Raw genomic sequence first — 17,509 nt, 5'->3', positions numbered from 1 at the left:
GCTTACTTCCACATGTCTATGCAGACGTGTGTTTTGCGTGCTTTGTGGTGAGGCCTCATCTGTCCTGCGCTGCCCTCCATGGTTCTCTGATACTGTAGGCTGGCGCTCTGTGTGGTCTGATCCAGTGACCTGTTTATCCTGTGGCAGGCACAGAGCCCGTGGCCACTGAGTGCTGATGACTGAGTGAATGCTGCAGATATGATTGATTTTCAGTTTGATTGATTTTCTTTACCCAGTTGATGACTAGATCTGCTGCATTCTCAGCTATGACAGTTAAGCATATCAGGAATATGCACATGTACAGAAGCTTCTCGCTGTCCAGTGGAGGGTGGGGACATAATCATATTTCAGAGACAGAGTCCGCTCGATGGGCATGGAGGGTGCAGCCTGAGTCCCACAGCTGTTCTGGCCATCAGAGGCTCTGTGGCCTCAGCGACAGCACGGGCTCGGACTTTGGGGTTCGGGCAATATGAAAACAACTTTTTAAAATCTCAAGTCATTTACACGAAGTGAGCTTGTATAGGTTGGGGTTTTGTTGTCCTTTTATATGCGTGTGCACTTTTTCTTGGCTCTTTCCAGAAATAATTGTGCCGTTAAGCCCAAAGCCATTGCTTGGGGTGCTCTGCTCAGGTGAGCCAGGCAGGTTTCCAACCGAAAGATCATTTTCATTCACAGAAGAAATAGTTTTCTTCCCCAAAATATAACTCTCAGTCCCAACTCTCAAGGGGAATTATAGCATAAATTCCTGGTGATTTCCTTTTCCCCCTTTATTCTCTGGCATAAGCAGGGTCTCAAAGCTGTGCAAGGGCAGCTCGGAAAATCGAGTTCTTACCATAGGAAGCAGGGCGGAGCCGAGGCCTCAACCCACAGCACTTGGCCATGTCTGGGTGCTCCTGTGGAGGTCAGCTTAAAGCTCCACGCGCTTTTCCCCGGCTCGAGGGACAGGCAGCAATGCCCTTGCTGAGGTGCTGGCCTCTGTTGCCCTGTCGCAGGCATGGGGCTGGCCTCTCCAGCACAGAGCCTTGTTGTCACTTCCCACAGCCACCGGAGCCCTATCTTCCCCATCGTTTCAGATGGGGAAACTGGGGTGGCAAAGGCCGAGTGACTTGCCTGAGATCACACACAGTGCACTGTAGGGTGGTGGCCCAGGTGTCCTCTAGGCTGTGGTTCCCCAGTAAGCCTTCCTCTCTTTCCTCCAGGGTCCTGTGTCCAAGTCACCTGAAAATTTTGCCTCCTGCCCCTTGGCCTTCAGGGACACCTGCTGTCCATGTCTCAGCGAGTCCCCTCGGCTGCGGTACCGAAGGCCGGCTGACCATCTGATTCTGTGAATGTCTTCCCTGGCCCTTTCTCGGTGCAGCTTTCTTTGTTGCAGTGGGTGTGTTTGCACCCACAATGGCCGAACACTGTAAACTCAGAGCACATCAGTGATGCATGCACAGGACACAGCCTGCCCTGTTCCCCTGCGGAGTTGAGGTGCTGTGAGTGTGCACAGGCCATCGGAGGGGTTGTCCAGGTGGCCCAACTCTCCCCGTGGCCTGGAGATGTATCCTCATGTGGCAGGGTCCTGCGCTCACCACCACATCACCTGGCAGTGAGCCTTTGTCTTTTCAGCATGTGCTGCCACACATTTTACCACAGGAAGAAGTCTTCTCGAGCAGGTTTATGTGAAAACAAAGAATTAAAGCTGTGAGGTGCAGCGTAGTTAGATGTGACTGTTGGTGGCAACGATGCTCTTGCCCTGGGCTTGAGGGCATATTAACAAGGCCCGTAGGCCTCCCTAGCAGTCCTTGTCCTCCCTTCAGTGTGCCTGGGACTCTCAGAGCTGACCACCAGCATTTCGTGTAAAAGGAAACTCCTATTGAGGACTTTATAACAGGCACAGTTTGCGGAACAGCCAAACCTGTTTTTCCCATGATCTAAGCCACTTTATGGACCGACCACTTGTCTGATGCAATGGGACTTCCTCCCCAATACCTTTTCATACCTGAACCGTAATGTTGTTAATACTGGGCTTCACTGCACATGTATTTATCCCCAAGCTGTTCGGCTTGGACCCGGCCCCAGTGGCCTGTTTTTCCCTTGTTGCTGTCACTGTGCTGACAGTTCCCGGAGGGTCCGACTGCAGGCCGGATCCTCAGCCCTCCCTCTCCTGCCTTTCCTTCGCTGGGCAGGCCTGCAGCTGGGCATGCTGACTCCCAGACTGGCATGCCCAGTGCTGCAGAGCTACAGCCTTCCCACCTGTGCAGTGGTGCGGCTGCCCCATTTGCTCCCACGTTTCCTGCCCTAGTAGGGGTCTTTCCTACTGGGCACTTCTGGGCAGTTCCTCAGTAAAATTGGATAGACAATATACTTGTTTATTCTTATTTCATTTTTATACCTGCTTCAGAAAATGTGTAAGAAACTGGAATTGCCGTGTGTATAGGAAAGGCTCAGCCTGTTTTGTGAGTTCTTTAGTGCAGTAACAGAGGTGGCACCTGAAGACATTTTTCTCCCTTAGGACATATTTTAAACTAGAAGCCCCATGCACAAAATTCATGCATGGCGGGGGTGGTGGGGGGGGAGTTCCCCTCAGCCCAGCCTGCACCCTCTCCAATCCAGGAACCCTTGAGGGATGTCCAACTGCCAGTTTAGGCCCAATCCTGGACCACTGGCTCCTAATTGCTCACCTGCCTGCCTGCCTGGTCGCCCCTAACTGCCCCCCCCCACCAGCCTGATCACCCCTAACTGCCCCCCTCCCTGCCAGCTTGGTCACCCCTAACTGCCCCCTCCTTGCCAGCCTGGTTGCCCCTAACTGCCCCCCCTGCCAGTCTGGTTGCCCCCAACTGTTCCCCCCCCTTGCTGGCCTAGGTGCCCCTCACTGCCCACCCTGCCAGCCTAATTGCCCCCAACTGCCCCACCTGCCAGCCTGGTCACCCCACACAGCCTGCTGTTCAGTCATTTGGTCATCCCTCACTAACCCCACTGCCGACCTGGTCGTAGGCAGCCATCTTGTGAGGGTGTGAGGGTCAATTTGCATATTACCTCTTCATTATATAGGATGATATTAGGTCCCCAGCCCTACCCAACAAAAGCCTATGTTCTCAGTAATGTATCTAAAATACTAATAAAAATAGTTTAACCACACCTAGTTACAAAGCTACACATAGTTATAAAATCATTTTTCTATTAAAGCACATGTTCTGAGTTCCCGTCTGCATGCTAACAACATGTGCCTTTCCAGAAGAGTGGGGTGCGTGGGAAGGACAGGGGACCCAGCTCAGGTTCCCCACGCCGAGCTCTGTGTGGACAGGGGACCCGGCTCAGGTTCCCCACCCCGAGCTCTGTGTGGACAGGGGACCCGGCTCAGGTTCCCCACCCCGAGCTCTGTGTGGACAGTCTGAGCCCCCACGCAGGTCCCCCACGCAGAGCCTTATGTGGTCAGTCTGTGCCAGGGCCACCCTGGGGGACACAGAGGCCACTTCCTGTGGTGCCTCTCCCCCGGACCAGGTAGAAGGCTCTGAGACACAGCCTTTGAGCAAGCTGTCCTCTCGTTACTCCTCTCATCTGTGTGGCTATTCAATTGATCCTTAAAGTCTTTCTTCCCCCTTCTATGAGACCTAGACCTATTTTTAATAGATAGATAAATGGAAAGATAGATATTTTATAAAATCACAATCTTGTCAGTCTATATTTTGACCTTGAAACCTTGTGACTTGATTTTGCTTTTTTAAAGTCACATAAAAAGTATGGTTAGCAGAGACATGGTTCTGGTGGGCACAATGGAGATGTAATTTTAATTCCTTCTATTCCCAACCAGTAATACTATTGAAATTTTGGGTAAACAACATTTGAGAGGTACTGAAACTTGAGATTCACTTAACTGCTAAAATACTACCCTGTTCTCCACAAACCACCAGTTATAACTGTTTCCATGCCTCGTCCGGTAGGCAGCAAGGTTGATTTGGGAGGGTCTGATCCAGGAACCAGTGAGAGATGCCAAGTGCCTCTTTACTTCCCTAAAATGCTGGCACTAGCGTTTGCCTTTAAAATAACTTTCTTGGCTTAGAGATCTGTTGGACAACATAATGTCCAATCACCAAAGATAATTGTGCATGATACTTCAAACTGACACAATACAAAGAAATCACTAAAATTGCATTCATTCATACCATGAAATAACTCAGAAAAATGTTTGAGATAAAATGTTGAGTGAAAAAATCAGTATTAAGAAATGTACAAACAGTGTGATTATAACCATGTAAGAGAACCTACTCACGGGTAAGAAGAAGTAGGAAGGAAATCTCTCCTGTATTCCGGGTCTCAATCCAGAACAAATGTTAACATTGAGTTTTGCTGACGGGCCTCTAAGGGGCTTTCCTAATGTCCTACATAGTCCATATGTTCTCTACTAGTAATGAACCTGTATTGCCTTAAAGTGAAAATGTGGGCAAGAAAATATCTTAGTCACAGACCTCAGCCTTGTTCTCATCAGTTAAAATAAAGAAAAGCATGGGGGCCCTGCCGACAGTGCTCAATGGTTAGAGAGTGGCCCCACACACCACAGGGTTGCGAGTTCAATTCCTAGTAACAGGCATGTACTTTGATTGTAGGTTCAATCCTGCCCTGGTTGGGTCAGGTTCAGGAGACAAGCAGTCCATGTGTCTCTGTCACATCAATGTCTGTCACATCAATGTCTCTGTTTCCCCGCTCCCCTCTCTTCTCTCTCTCTTTCTTTCCCTTCCCGACCCTTCCACTTCCTCTAAAAAGCAATGGGCAAAAAATATCCTCAGGTGAGGATTAACAAAAAAAAAGAAGAAAGAAAGGCATGAGAAAAGAGACAAGCATTTCCCCAGGGCCTCAGGTTAGAACAAACAGGCAGGAAAACCTGGATGTTCCCTGCATTCACTCTGTCCCTCACGCCTCCCACATCTGCTCAGTCCCCAAGCTTTGGACACTGCCTCCTGAGCACCCCTCGAGGGCATCACCCCTGCAACGTGCCACCCCCTTGTGTCCCTGGCCCCTCCCCAGAGTCAACAGCTTCAGAGTGGCCAGAACACTTCCTTTTAAAGCACAAATCTTGCCATGTTCCTCTGGCTAACGCTCATAAGGGCCTTCCTGTCCGGTCTGACTCTGTCTGACATCTCTCAGGACTTGGATGGGACAGCCTTTCCCTCTACCCAGTTCCTAGCCTTACCCAGTTCCTAAAGTCTCCTTGAGCGAAGTTCTCCTCTGCCTAGTGTCAGCTCTCAGGGTGCTGGTTTCTCTTCTGGGCATCTCCATCACTTCTCTTGGTTGAGCAAGGTGTCTCTCTTCCATTCTTCTGTGACACCTGCACTTCACCAGGTGGTACTTACCACCCTGCACAGTCCACTCCCTTACTCAGGGTTTCAAATTTAAGAAAGCTCTAGAAAATCAGAACTTGTTTTACGAGCCGTCTGGTAGCAGACTCTGGCCTGAGCGGACACAAGGCTCTTTATAATGTCTTTACGGTATTTATTGTTTCGCCCGTTCATGCTGAAGACACTAATTTTTCTGAAAAGATGTGAATGTATTTGGTCATGGGGTGCTACCGGACACTGCTGGGGTATTCAGAAAGACAGGCTAGAGTAACATGTATTCACCACCCAGATTCTAAGAGGAGAAGGTCAGGCGTAACACCAAGACTGGTGTAAGCGAGGTCATTCCCGGACAGGCCAGAGCAGACACTAAGCTGTGGGTTACACAGGTCACACTGTCTCCTAAAAGCTGAAAATGTAAGTCCCAAGGTTCTCCCAGAAGTTCTCCCAGAAGGGATGGTGCACCTGTGTCCCAATCGCTAGTCTTGGGTCTCTCCGCAGCTCTGTAAGCTCCTGAAGTCCAGGAGGTGTGTTGTTTCACTCGTACCCCCAGGGCTTTGCTAGACAAAGAGTCAGCCACCAGTATATCCTGCTTGAATAGAATTTAAATATTCATCACTTTCCCTTTTAGTAATAGTTAAGAATTGTCTGTAGAATTAGTGTCTCCTCCTCAAAGGTCATTGAGCTATAGATGTAAAGACTTCTGCCTGGGCTTAGTCTAGCATTGGAACAGTGTGTGCTATCAGTAAATGCTTTAATACCAAAGCCATTTTTACTCGACCCCTCAAATGATAGAATTGCTCTCATGGCTGGATGGCTCTAATATCAATCCAGAAAGCCAACTTCCTGCAGGCAGAGGCTGTTTAGCTAACTTTCTATTAGTTTATTTCCTTTCTCATACATGGAGACCATAACAAGAGTGATGGTTCTATTAGGCAGTGTTTACTGGGCACCTGTTATAGACGAGGCACAGTGCTGAGCACTGGTATTTTCTCATCAGCAGCACCATGAAGCAGGTATTTTTATTCTCATCCGCCAAGCCCTCTTCCTTTCTGAACGTTCATTTGATTTCCTGAGTTTCTTTCTAGCTGCTCGCAGTGCCTCAGTCCCCTTCCATCAGCAAGCCATCTGAAAGAACTAGTGCACTCGCCTTCCTCTTTCCCAAACACTTACTTGCCTGGTACTTGCAGTGACCCCCACGGCCCACCCCACACAGCCACACTGCTCTGCCCCGCCTCCGGAGCACACCAACACGCCATTGCCCCGGTCACACACACATCCCCTGGACCGGGCAGGGTTGTCCCCTCTCCACCCGGACAGCTGTCCCTCCTGGAGACTTCCTGCCTTCGCTCAGACAGCCCTCCCTGTAAGGCTCCGCCCCCGCCGTGGCCCTGTTGTACTTAGAGCCAGCAGCTCAAATTCAACCTGTAGACAACCTTTCGGTTTGGGCTGGTTGAAGCATCAGTCCCTTAGCAAACACGTTCACTTGTTGGAGTTCAGAACCTTGTCTTGTCTCGCTGTTATATCTTCCACAGTGCCCGTCACTGTAACAGACAAACAGCAGGTGATTGATGGGCTATAGAAGGTCAGGTGCACCGCCGTTCAGAAACATTTCTCCCACGGAAGACTCGGTCTTCCACGAATTTCTACAAGAACCCGTGTCAAAGGTGGGAGAAAAGGGGAAGAGAAACACGATGACTTCAAGTCCTGAACCTGGATCTAAAAGTGAAATCACAGAAGGAACACAACCTAACAGCACCTCGCTTGGAAAAAGCCTTAGCGTTGTAGCTTCTGTAAGCTCAGGGGGAGCCGAAGGAGTGCTCGGAGATGCAGTTCTGTCCCCAGTGGGCCACTTGAGTAGCGGTGCCATGCTCAGGAGCTCCTGCTCCACACCCCGCCTCCTCGCTCAGGGGCAGGCAAGCAGCGTGGGTGTAGGGAAGAGGGTTGTATTTATTTATACAGAACAGTTTCTAATAGGCTTCCACCCAATACAGAAAATGTTGTATACAAAAGCAACTTTTAAAAACTATTTTGAGTGAAAGTTTTTAAATATTTGAGCTACAGGTTCCTCTTTGGTATGACAAGACATGTTTGGATATGTTCCGTTATGACTAGGGTGGGACTGGAGATAAGAAAGGTGAACTCAGGTAGCAACTGCCTGCCTGCAGAATATTTACAAACTAGCAGTTAACACACCTGTTCTGGGAGGAAGAGGACAGGGGGAGGGAGGGAGAGGGAAGGAGAGAGAAGAAAGCCTTGGGCAGACTCTGTACCTGCTCGCATTCCCCACACCAATCCCTGCGCCCTGCAGGCCACCCTCTCTCTCAGTCAGGAGCTGCTATCACAGAAAGAACTCATGCATTGGCTTTATTTTGCTTAGGAAAGATTTCAGCTTTCTCAACTCAACCATCCCGCTGCCGCTGTCACTCAGGGCATGCATTCAGTTTAACCCTCCCCTTGCCTTGGTGTGTGTGGGCTCTGGTCCCCCTGCACCAGGAAAGTCTCCGAGGATAGCAGTCTGGACCACGAAAACCAGCACTCACGGTCCACACAACTGACTGTCTCTCCTCATTGTGGCCTGAGTCAGAGACAAACTAATCTTTCAGGGGAAGGGATCCCCAGGGTCAACACAAGGGCAGCGAGGCTGTGTGTCTGTCTGCAATCCAGTGTTCTTGAGCTCACTATAGGACTATGCTCACAGCTTAAGGGCACCAGCCCGAAACATCCAGGGACCGCCTGGGAAGCTCAGAAAGCCATCACCCCCCCCACCCCCCCCAAGGCCACCCTGATGGACAATGCTATTCCCTCCAGGGCTGGCTTCTCTCAAGGAGTCTTTTCTCTTCCTCCCTAGGGAACGAGGCTCAGTAACATCAAGTGTAGCCCTCCTAGTGCCCTTTTCCCGACTCTCCTACCTGTTCCATCCCACAGCAAAATTACAGAACATGACCAGGATCTATGTTGTTAGGAAGTGGTTCAGCACAGTAGCCTCTTGAGTGGACAAGCCATCAGCAAGCCATTTGAAAGAACTAGTGCACTCGCCTTCTTTGTGATGACAAAATTAAGTGTAGATGTGGATCTTACACTTGATAACCTGTTTTAATGAAGATTGTGGATAACCGAGTGGAAGGCACTGTAATATTCCAGGCCTGGCTCTGCCACCAGCTCAGTGTGCTTGTCCAGCTTTGCTGCCTGGGTCTCCTCATCTATAAAACCAGGAGCCAGACCCGGAGTTCCTACTGCTCTGAATGTCTGATTCTCTCACAGGTTTTTCAGCGGTGCCTGGGTTAAGGGATACCTTTACAGGCTCCTCTTGTTAAAAACCTGAGACTGTCAGGCATCACTGAGAAAACAGCACTGACCATATTGCATTGTGGCGCCTTCCTTAGAATCTCGCTGCTGTTAGAGCAGGATCCCAGTTTCAAGGTCGCCGATACTCCAGAGAGCTGTAATTTAAGAAGAGTCTCTCACCACCACCCCCCCTCCTCAAAATTCTTGGACATCTGATAGTTCATAACAGCATGTCTCCATATAGAAGATAAACTCCTGTGTTGTAAATCAGCTTTCAGCCACTTTGGGAGAACTGTTCTCATTGAATCAGAACATGTTTTTGCTCCAAATAAAATTATTGATCATAACCATCATCAGTAAACAACATCATTTATTTTATAGGAATATATGCTAACAGAAATGGAAGAAACATTCTAGAGGTCTGAAAAGGAAGAAATTTATAAGTAAACGTATTTGTTACTTATCTACACTAATAAAAGAGTAAGATGCAAATTGACCGTACCTTTGCGCTGCTCACCAGCCAATCAGGAGTGAGTACGCAAATTAACCCAACAAAGATGGCAGGTTAATTGCATACACAGTCGCCAAGCGGTCGGGGGCAGGGTGGGACATTTGCCATGGTGATGACACAGGCGTTCCGCACCACCCCAGCCGCTTCGGGCCTCACGGCAGCTTGGGAAGGCGGAAAGGCGGTTCCGGCCGGAGCAAAGGCGGTGCCTGCAGCCAGGGGAAGGAAGGCCCATTCTTGCACAAATCTTTGTACATTGGCCTTTAGTAATTAATATTTACATAAAAATTAAAAGTAATAAGACTTCTGCCCCCATGACCTTAGATTTGATGGCCTAATATATGGAAAAGGAATGGAATAAGTTGTTTTTTTAATTTTGTCATCACAAAGAACATAAGAGAACATAAGATATTACTAATTTCTCATACATTTGAGTATATATCCTTTGAATTGTAAAGACTTGTCTTTAAGTTCAAAAATTGCCTTAGGTGGGAATGAAGCTGCTCTGTGGAAGACTGAGAGAGGCTAGCAAAGTAGATGTGGATCTTACACTTGATAACCTGTCAGCAAGCAGTATTTAATCTATAGGAAAAGAGTGCTTTATAGAGAAGCAGGAATTGAAGGACAAGGCTTTTATTTTTTGTTCCCCATGGGAAGAAAACACCTGGAATGTTCACAATGAAAGAGGGTTACCTGTGGTTTTGAATAATAAATAAGATTCATGTGAAGACTTGGGGTCTGCTGGTTAATTATAAACCACAGCTTAGTAAACAGAATAAACAGAGTTCATTCCTTTAACAGAATGATGCAGTCTACTCTGCCCTCCCCCAGGTGCCCTACTCTGAGGGTAATGCCAGGTACCCTGGCAGTGTCCCCAGAGATTCTCCCCAGAATTCTGTACTTTGCTGTCCTGTTTTATGAGTAGGATATGGTGCACTAATCCCTCTCCTTGACTCCTGCCTCTGTCAGTTATCATAAAGGACAGTAACAGTCTCAGATTTCAAGAACCGGAAGGGGTGGACTTTGTGTCTCGGGCACACATGTGCCTGGAGTCTGGCTACAGGCAGTAAGGCCTGCAGGGGGCTGTGCAGGTGGAGAGGAGGGGCCTCCGGGTTTGTGCTAGCACCTCTGTCTGTCGTATAGAGCATTTCTCATACAAGATTTCAAAACACCAGACATAGGGACGGGTGCCCTGTCTCCTCCTCAAATCAGAATATTCGGGCAGTCTTCAATTAAATATTTTGGCCTCCCATGAGAATTTTTCCCCCATTTATTTAGAGGTCTTTAATTCATTTTTATAAAATCTGAGCTGGCTGTGAGCATCAGGGTTACAGCAACAGCTCAAGGAAGGGGTAGGATTATCTGCTGGCCCTCGCCTTCCCCGGGTCAGGGCGAAGGAGGTTTCATGGCAACAGCTGCAACTTCTCTCAGCTCCCAATCAATGCTCATGGCTCAAGCAGGGGCGGGGTGAAAATAGAGCGGAGGGAAGCTTCTGAGGACCAGACACTGCTTGCTTCTCCCTTCTCCCCATTCCCTTCACTTCTCAGAGCCCCGCTGGCCTGGGACAGAGCAGAGTCCAGGAGCAGTTGGAAGAAGGTGGATGGGACAGAGCACCAAGGGAAGGGGCCCTCGGCCCAAGGAGCTGGGGTAACCTAGCCCTCCCCCGCACAGCTCCCCACTGATTCACAGCACAGAAAACACCTCTAGTCCAACAACTCCATGTGGAGGTATACCAGGGTCCAAAGGGGCAGGCGGGTGAGAGACAGGCAGGGGCAGTGAAGACAACAGCAGGCTCAGGAGGGATGGTGGCAAAAACTTCCTTCTACCCATGGGAGGAGACGATGGGGCGACTGATACTGCTGTTGGTGGTCATGGCATTCAGCTCCCACCTGATGTCATGGGGCAAACAGGACTGGTCCAGGTTATACTGAATTACAGCCAGTTTGCAAAGAGTCTTCAGACTAGGGCTAAAGTCCAAAATCTGTAAGTCAGAATGATCTATGAGGTCAAACTCATCTCCCAGGCCTTCCTCAGGAGATGGACTGGTACCCCCAAAGAGGACAATTTTGTCACCAACAATACAGCAGCACTGGCGCCGGCGTGGACATGGCCCCTTTCCTTTCGGTTCAATCTTTTTCCAGGTAAAGGACACAGGGTTAAATTTCCACAGGTCATGGAAGTGCCGGTTCAGCCTTGCATTATAGCCACCAAAAATGTACAGCTCCCCATTGTAGCCAAAGGCTGAGTGGCTCCGGCGCCCCTCGGGCAGCACCGGAGTGGCTGGACAGTCCAGCCGGGCCTCAGTCCTGGTGTCAAAGACTCGGATGCAGTTGCAGTAAATCTCATTGTTGGAATGGAATGGCCCAAATCGGTCAGCGCGACCCCCAAAGACATACATGTGACTGCCCAGCATTGTGGCTGAATGGAAGTCCCTCCAGCGGGCAGGATTGCCCTTTGTACAGATAAGGGTCCATGTCATGGTGCTGGTATCCAGCTTGTGAATGTCATTGGAAAAGCAGTCCACCAGTTGCTCGTAGCCCCCAAAAATGTACGTGGTGTTGCCCAAGACACAAGCCGAATGTCTGTCCCGGGCCCCAGGAATTGTTAACACTCGGCCGTGGACCACTTGTGAGGATTGACGTCAAAGGCGTAGAGCACATTGCAGGCTCCTTCCGTGTCATTCCGCCCGCCCCAAAGGAAGACGGTGTCATCGATGAGGACGGTTGAGTGTCCATACCGCATGTATGGTACCACAGGAGGCTGCCCGCGGATGGTGGGTCTCACGGGGGCAGCTTTGTCCAGCGCAAGGACACTGCATTGAAAATGTGCACATCAATCTGACGCAGCGTTTCGTAGTCTTCACCAGAGCAGTAACCCCGAAGGAGAATACCCGGTGCCCAACAGCCACTGCAGCATGGTTCACCCTGCGGGGCCGCCCTCCAGGTGCACTGTCCACGGTAACATCCCCTGGGCCACTGGTTACAGCAACCTGCCCCCCCCCGCCCCCCTCCCCCCCCTCCCCCCCCTCCCCCCCCCCCCCCCCCCCCCCCCCCCGCACAGCCTGCTGCCTCTGCTACCTTGTCAGGCCGGGCCGGGCCGGGGCTGCGGGCAGCCTGGAACCCGTTGAGCGCCAACCGACGACTCGGTCTCCAACGAGATAAACCCTCCCATGAGAATTTAAAATTTGATGTAGAATCCTTCCTGTACAGCCTCGGACTCCTTTCACAGCGACAAGGAGCCAGAAGACTCTAGATTCTACTTTTTCCTTCCCCACAAAGGAAAAACGAATAATTTGGAATTTATGGAACTCACCTCATGCTCTTCCTCCCTGGAGCTCCATTTGATCTGAACATCAAATTTTCAGTTTTTAATTTTCTTCTTTCATGACTACATGAAAATGAAATTAAATGGCTGCTGATTTTTTCCAGGAAGCATAATAATAAAATTCAGAATAAAAATAAAACCTTTCAGAGTAGTTTAGAATAAAAGTGAGTTTTCTAGAATAATAAATCAAACATTTCATACTCAGATATATTAGTAGGAGCATGAAGATTCTTCCTTAAAGAATTATTCCTTTTCCTGCATTTCTATTCATTGTAATAATTCTGTCACATCCTTAAATACAAAGTATTTCAAATTAAACAGTAGCTTCCGATGGAGAGGTTTTTTAAATAGATGGACAAATAGTTTTTGTGGGAGTTTTTATATTCGGGGGCCTCTCTTATAGAAAAGAATGCAAAAATACCTAACTTTGGGAAGTTTTTTCCAGAAGCATTGCACCATGTGAACTGTTGCTGGGCCCACCTGAGCCTCTTCAGTGCAGATAAGGGTGCCGGAGCCTGGTGACATGGGCCGGCCTCGCCTATGTGGAGGCTGTGCACCCACCCTCCTCAGCTGTTCCCTGGTGCAGGGCACTGGCCAGTGCACAGGGAGGTGGAGGCTCAGCCACACAAGAAAATGTGATAACAAGCAGGAGTTGCGGTGGGGGAGGGGCCACAAGCCAAGGCATGCTGGGGCCTCTAGAAGCCAGAAAAGGTGAGGGAATGAATTCTCTCCCCTGCAACCTCCAGCAGGAACCGGCCCTGCCCACAGCCAGAATGATAACAGGACAAGCCCTGAAACCTGGGGACTCGTTAGGCAGCCCCAGGAAGGGCCAGGAATTCCCTGGCCGTGGCTTTCCCTTTCTGGCCATGCCACCAGGCTTCTCGCCGTGTAGCCTTTTCTGCAGACCCTACTGGCTGCCCCAGGCCCTGGATTCTGTTGTCCCGTCCTCAGCCTCTCACCTCTGGCTTCTTTTCCTTCTCCCTACTCCCATCTTGTTCTTTCCATCCGCAAAGCATCAACCAGGGGGCTCATTTTTCCAGCCTGATGCAGTTTTTCTTTTCTCTCTCCTATTTCTTCCCTGACCAGTTCCTTAATGAAGAACAACACAGTGTTACCTCTGTGACACCTCAGATAACTTCTCTAGCAGCCTGGGCGCTTTCTGATAGTACACAGACACGAAGATGGATGAGAGGGAGCCCGCAGAGCACGTGGACTAACGCTTCTTAAACTCTGAGCTACCCTTGATTTCACATGAAGCCGAGATTGGGAGTTTCTGTCACTCCGTGATCCCAGGCACGTGTGCCCGTGAATCCCAGCACCACTGTCTATTCAGAGGGCTTTTGGAATGTCCATTAGGCCAGGTGACAAGAAAGCATTCACAATGCTGAGGAGAAGCGTACCTGCTTTTCCTGAGGAAGTATGCACCCACCACAGAGCAGAGCAAGCCGGGCCCGAGTGCCCCAGGCAGCCCTCGTCCGGTGATCCCATGTCCCAGGCCCTCACACGGAGCAGGGGGCCGGCAGGACCAGTGCTGGGCACTGTCACACAAACTGCTTTCCCACCTCAGTTCCAACTCTGTCCACGAGACTTAGAGCAGCAACTCTGACTCACCTCATCTCCTGACCATCGCATTTCCTTCTTCAGGAAACCTGTCATTTTGTGAATATTTCTTGTAAGCAGAGTCCCAGAGATGAAAGAAGCTACCACAGAGTGCGCCACTCTTCCTGGAAGCAGAGGAAAGGCTCGCTGCCTGGTTTGCAGGGAGGGTTCCTCCTGGTACTCCGCCTGTGCTTTTCTACCTCCCCCGCCAGGGCAGTGCGGGAAACCAGATGAGTTCAGAGAGCTCGGTTCTAACTTCCGGGGCATTGCCACCCGTTCCCGGCCTCGTGGGCAGGAATGCTTCACACATCTCTCATCGCTGCCTGCTGCAGTGTACACATTCACATGCACACAGCGCTCAAGTGTGCACAACCAGGGTGAACTGCGGCCTTTCATCTCCTCGGGAGGCCGTGGCGCTGGACACAGCCCAGAGCCCCCGCTGAGGGAGGAAGCTAGGGTCTGGTGTGTGGCTCTGGGAGCAAGTCTTTGTCCCCCTTTTCTCTTCAGAACAGATGCATAAACAGCATTTGCATGTGGCTCCGAACAAAGCAGTGTATCTGTCTGTCCCTGATGCCTCTCTCCTAAGTGTGCTGCTTTCTGGGGATACTTCCTACTGGGCATCTCTGTTTATGCTGCGTTACCATGGAGCAAGGGTGCAGGATGGCTTTCATAGGACGGCCCAGTTTAATTGGAGGAGTCAAAATGGCAGTAAATGGTAATGTTCGAAGAAAAAGCAGTCAGGCAAACTGGGATGGCTGGTCACCTTTCAGTCCTAGAGACTAAACAAGTAATAAAACAAAAACCTAAAAACAACTTTTTATAAATTAATCCTAAACAGAAAATAATGCAAAAACCACAGACCTCTGCAACCCCATGCTGCGAACATGGTAGAGAAGCTCGCTCGGGGCTCAGGGCACGATGCCCGCTCCGTAAGTCAGGACCTTTGGGGGTGAAGCCCAGGAGCCTGTGTTTAACAAGCCTTGGGATGATTTTGAGGTTCTCTCACACTTGGAAACCTTTGGTCTAGACCCTAAGTTAAACTGGATGCCAAGGGAAATGAAAAACTCCCAACGGGAACCCTTTTCCAGATTGGCCCAGTACAGGTGCTCCCACAGAAAGGCCCCTCCCACGCGCCTTCCTCGCTGACACAGCTGTGAATGTGCTGCCGTGGATTATAGGCCAAGTCGTAGAAGTGGTGCCATGTAGAACTCGTGTGAGACCTGCCATCAAAGCCTAGGGGGCGGGGGATCTTCAGAGATGTAATTAACCCTAATGAGGAGTGTGTGGGGATCTCCGCCACGAACACCTGCTGGCTGGTGGCGTGAGGCTCACATAGCAAAGCGGCTGTCCTAGTCCTCAGTGACATACCTGTTATTGGGCACCTGCTGTGTGGCAGACACACTACCATGCATTTTCCACGCAGCAGCTTGTTTCAGTCTTACTGCACCCCTCCCAGGCAGCTATCATTACTTCTGTCTTTCCAAAGTGGTTGCTTAAAAGGAACCCCAGGGCCGCAGGTTCACCACATGACCCTAATGAACATTATATCTGAGTCTTCTTACGGTAACCACTGTTATAACTGCTCACATTCTTTCACTTTATTGGAGTGAAGCCCTTTCTGGAGTAGAGGGCAGTGGACTACGCAGCAAGGTGCCTGGACGTTCGCCCTGCTTCCTTCAGCTACTAGCTCTATAGCTTGGGTTGAGTCACCTCTTTAACACCTCTGAGCCTCACTTTCCTCATCTGTGAAATGGGGATAATAACTCCTCCCCACCCCCCGCCTTCCACTTCAGCTCATCTTAAAGAGCAATAGCAATACTGCTGGTGAAGCGGGTGATAAGCCAACGTGCTGATACTCATCACGCCTCTGTTATTAAAAAGGAAGATTTGGCGCATCAACTTGAGGAATGTTTACTTAAGTGGAGAAGAAAGAAAGCAAATTAAAGGAACCATTATTAGCAAAGAACACAAGAAAATCCTCAGGGGGAAATGGTTCTTCAGTTGGTTTTACAAGGATTAGCAACTTCTGTGGCCCATCCCTGAGCAGCCAGCCAGGGGAACGGCGGCCAGTGTGACGGGCAGGCGGGGCAGGAGTGGCAGGCTGCCTCCTTGTGAAATGCTCTTGTTCGAGACAAACTCCAGGTGTGCGTTAGTAGGCCAGGCCCGGGCTGTCACTCTTCAGTGTAAAAGGGTCTTGTTACATTTCATTTCAGTTCTTTTCTTTTTGCTTAAAACATTAGGATTTCTCAGCACTGAACCAAGAGAATTCAAATCATCCTTTTGTGAAATGTGTTTACTTCTGCCCGTCTTACTTTCCTGTTCTTCTTCCCTTTTCTCTGTGTGCATAGACTTTTTTTTAATATTTTATTTTAATTTTATTTTTTTATTAAGGTATTATATGTGTACATATCTTACCATTGCCCCCCCACCCCACTCCCATATATGCCCTCACCCCCCCCCCAGAGTTTTGCATCCATTGGTTATGCTTATATGCATGCATACAAGTCCTTTGATTGATCTCTTATCTCCCCCACCTCTCCCTAACCTTCCCCCTGTAATTTGACAGTCTGTTTGATGCTTTACTGTCTCTGTATCTATCTTTTTGTTCAAGTTTATAATGTTCTTTATTATCCATAAATGAGTGAGATCATGTGGTATTTTTCTTTCATTGACTGACTTATTTCACTTAACATAATGTTCTCCAATTCCATCCAGGTTGCTGCAAATGATGAGAATTCCTTCTTTTTTATGGCAGCATAGTATTCCATTGTGTAGATGTACCACAGTTTTCTGATCCAGTCATCTGCTGACGGGCACCTAGGCTGTTTCCAAATCTTAGCTATGGTGAATTGTGCTGCTATGAACATAGGGGTGCATATATCCTTTGACTGCCTGTAGCTCCAACGTCTAACTTAAATCATGTCCTCTCATTTCCTCTAGCGTTGTTTTTCTTATCAAAGCTCCAATTCCCAAAAAAAAAGTATACACTTGTCTTTCTTTTGGGTCCAGCTTGCTGATGGAACCACAGGCTCTCCTCAGCCTGTTCTCGGGCTGAGTCCCTGGGTCCAGGTGCTAGATTTGAGCCAGGAGAAAAGCACATGGGACTCAGGGTGACAGGGCAGGAAGACCCCAAAGGACACTGTTTTCAAGTAAGTTAATTGTGTCCCAGAACAAAGTCCAAGCATTCTTACTAGTGGGAGAATACAAAGATGTCTACCACCACACAAGGTCAGTTTCACAATGGTATCCAATCAAAATTACCAAGTTTGCAAAGAAGCAGAAAAATATGTCCCATAATAAAGAGAAAAAGAACCAATCAAAATCAACATAGAACTGACACAGGTGTTAATGTTAGAGGCAGGGACATTAAACCAACTTTTAGAGCCCTGTTCCGTATGTCTAAAACGTTAGGTAGAAGAAGATATTAAGAAGACACCTAAAGTGAACTTGTAAAGATGAAATCTGCACTGTCTTA

General features: G+C 49.2%; 1 protein-coding gene and 1 pseudogene across 2 annotated transcripts in view; one reads left to right on the top strand and one right to left on the bottom strand.

The window, feature by feature from the left end:
* Positions 1–17,509, top strand: part of GMDS (GDP-mannose 4,6-dehydratase) — a 687,968-nt gene that overhangs the window by 615,255 nt on the left and 55,204 nt on the right. The window lies entirely within an intron of this gene.
* LOC307102985 (kelch domain-containing protein 3-like) lies at positions 8,600–12,075 on the bottom strand (annotated as a pseudogene). Its single transcript, XR_013815260.1, has 2 exons — positions 10,238–12,075; positions 8,600–10,071 (listed from the first exon to the last, which is right to left on the bottom strand). The product of XR_013815260.1 is annotated as a kelch domain-containing protein 3-like (transcript).

This window comes from Cnephaeus nilssonii (genome assembly GCF_951640355.1).
Source record: "Cnephaeus nilssonii genome assembly, chromosome: 7".
NCBI lineage: Eukaryota > Metazoa > Chordata > Mammalia > Chiroptera > Vespertilionidae > Cnephaeus > Cnephaeus nilssonii.
Note: the sequence above shows the minus strand (reverse complement) of the source record. Positions and strands in the feature narration are given on the sequence as shown.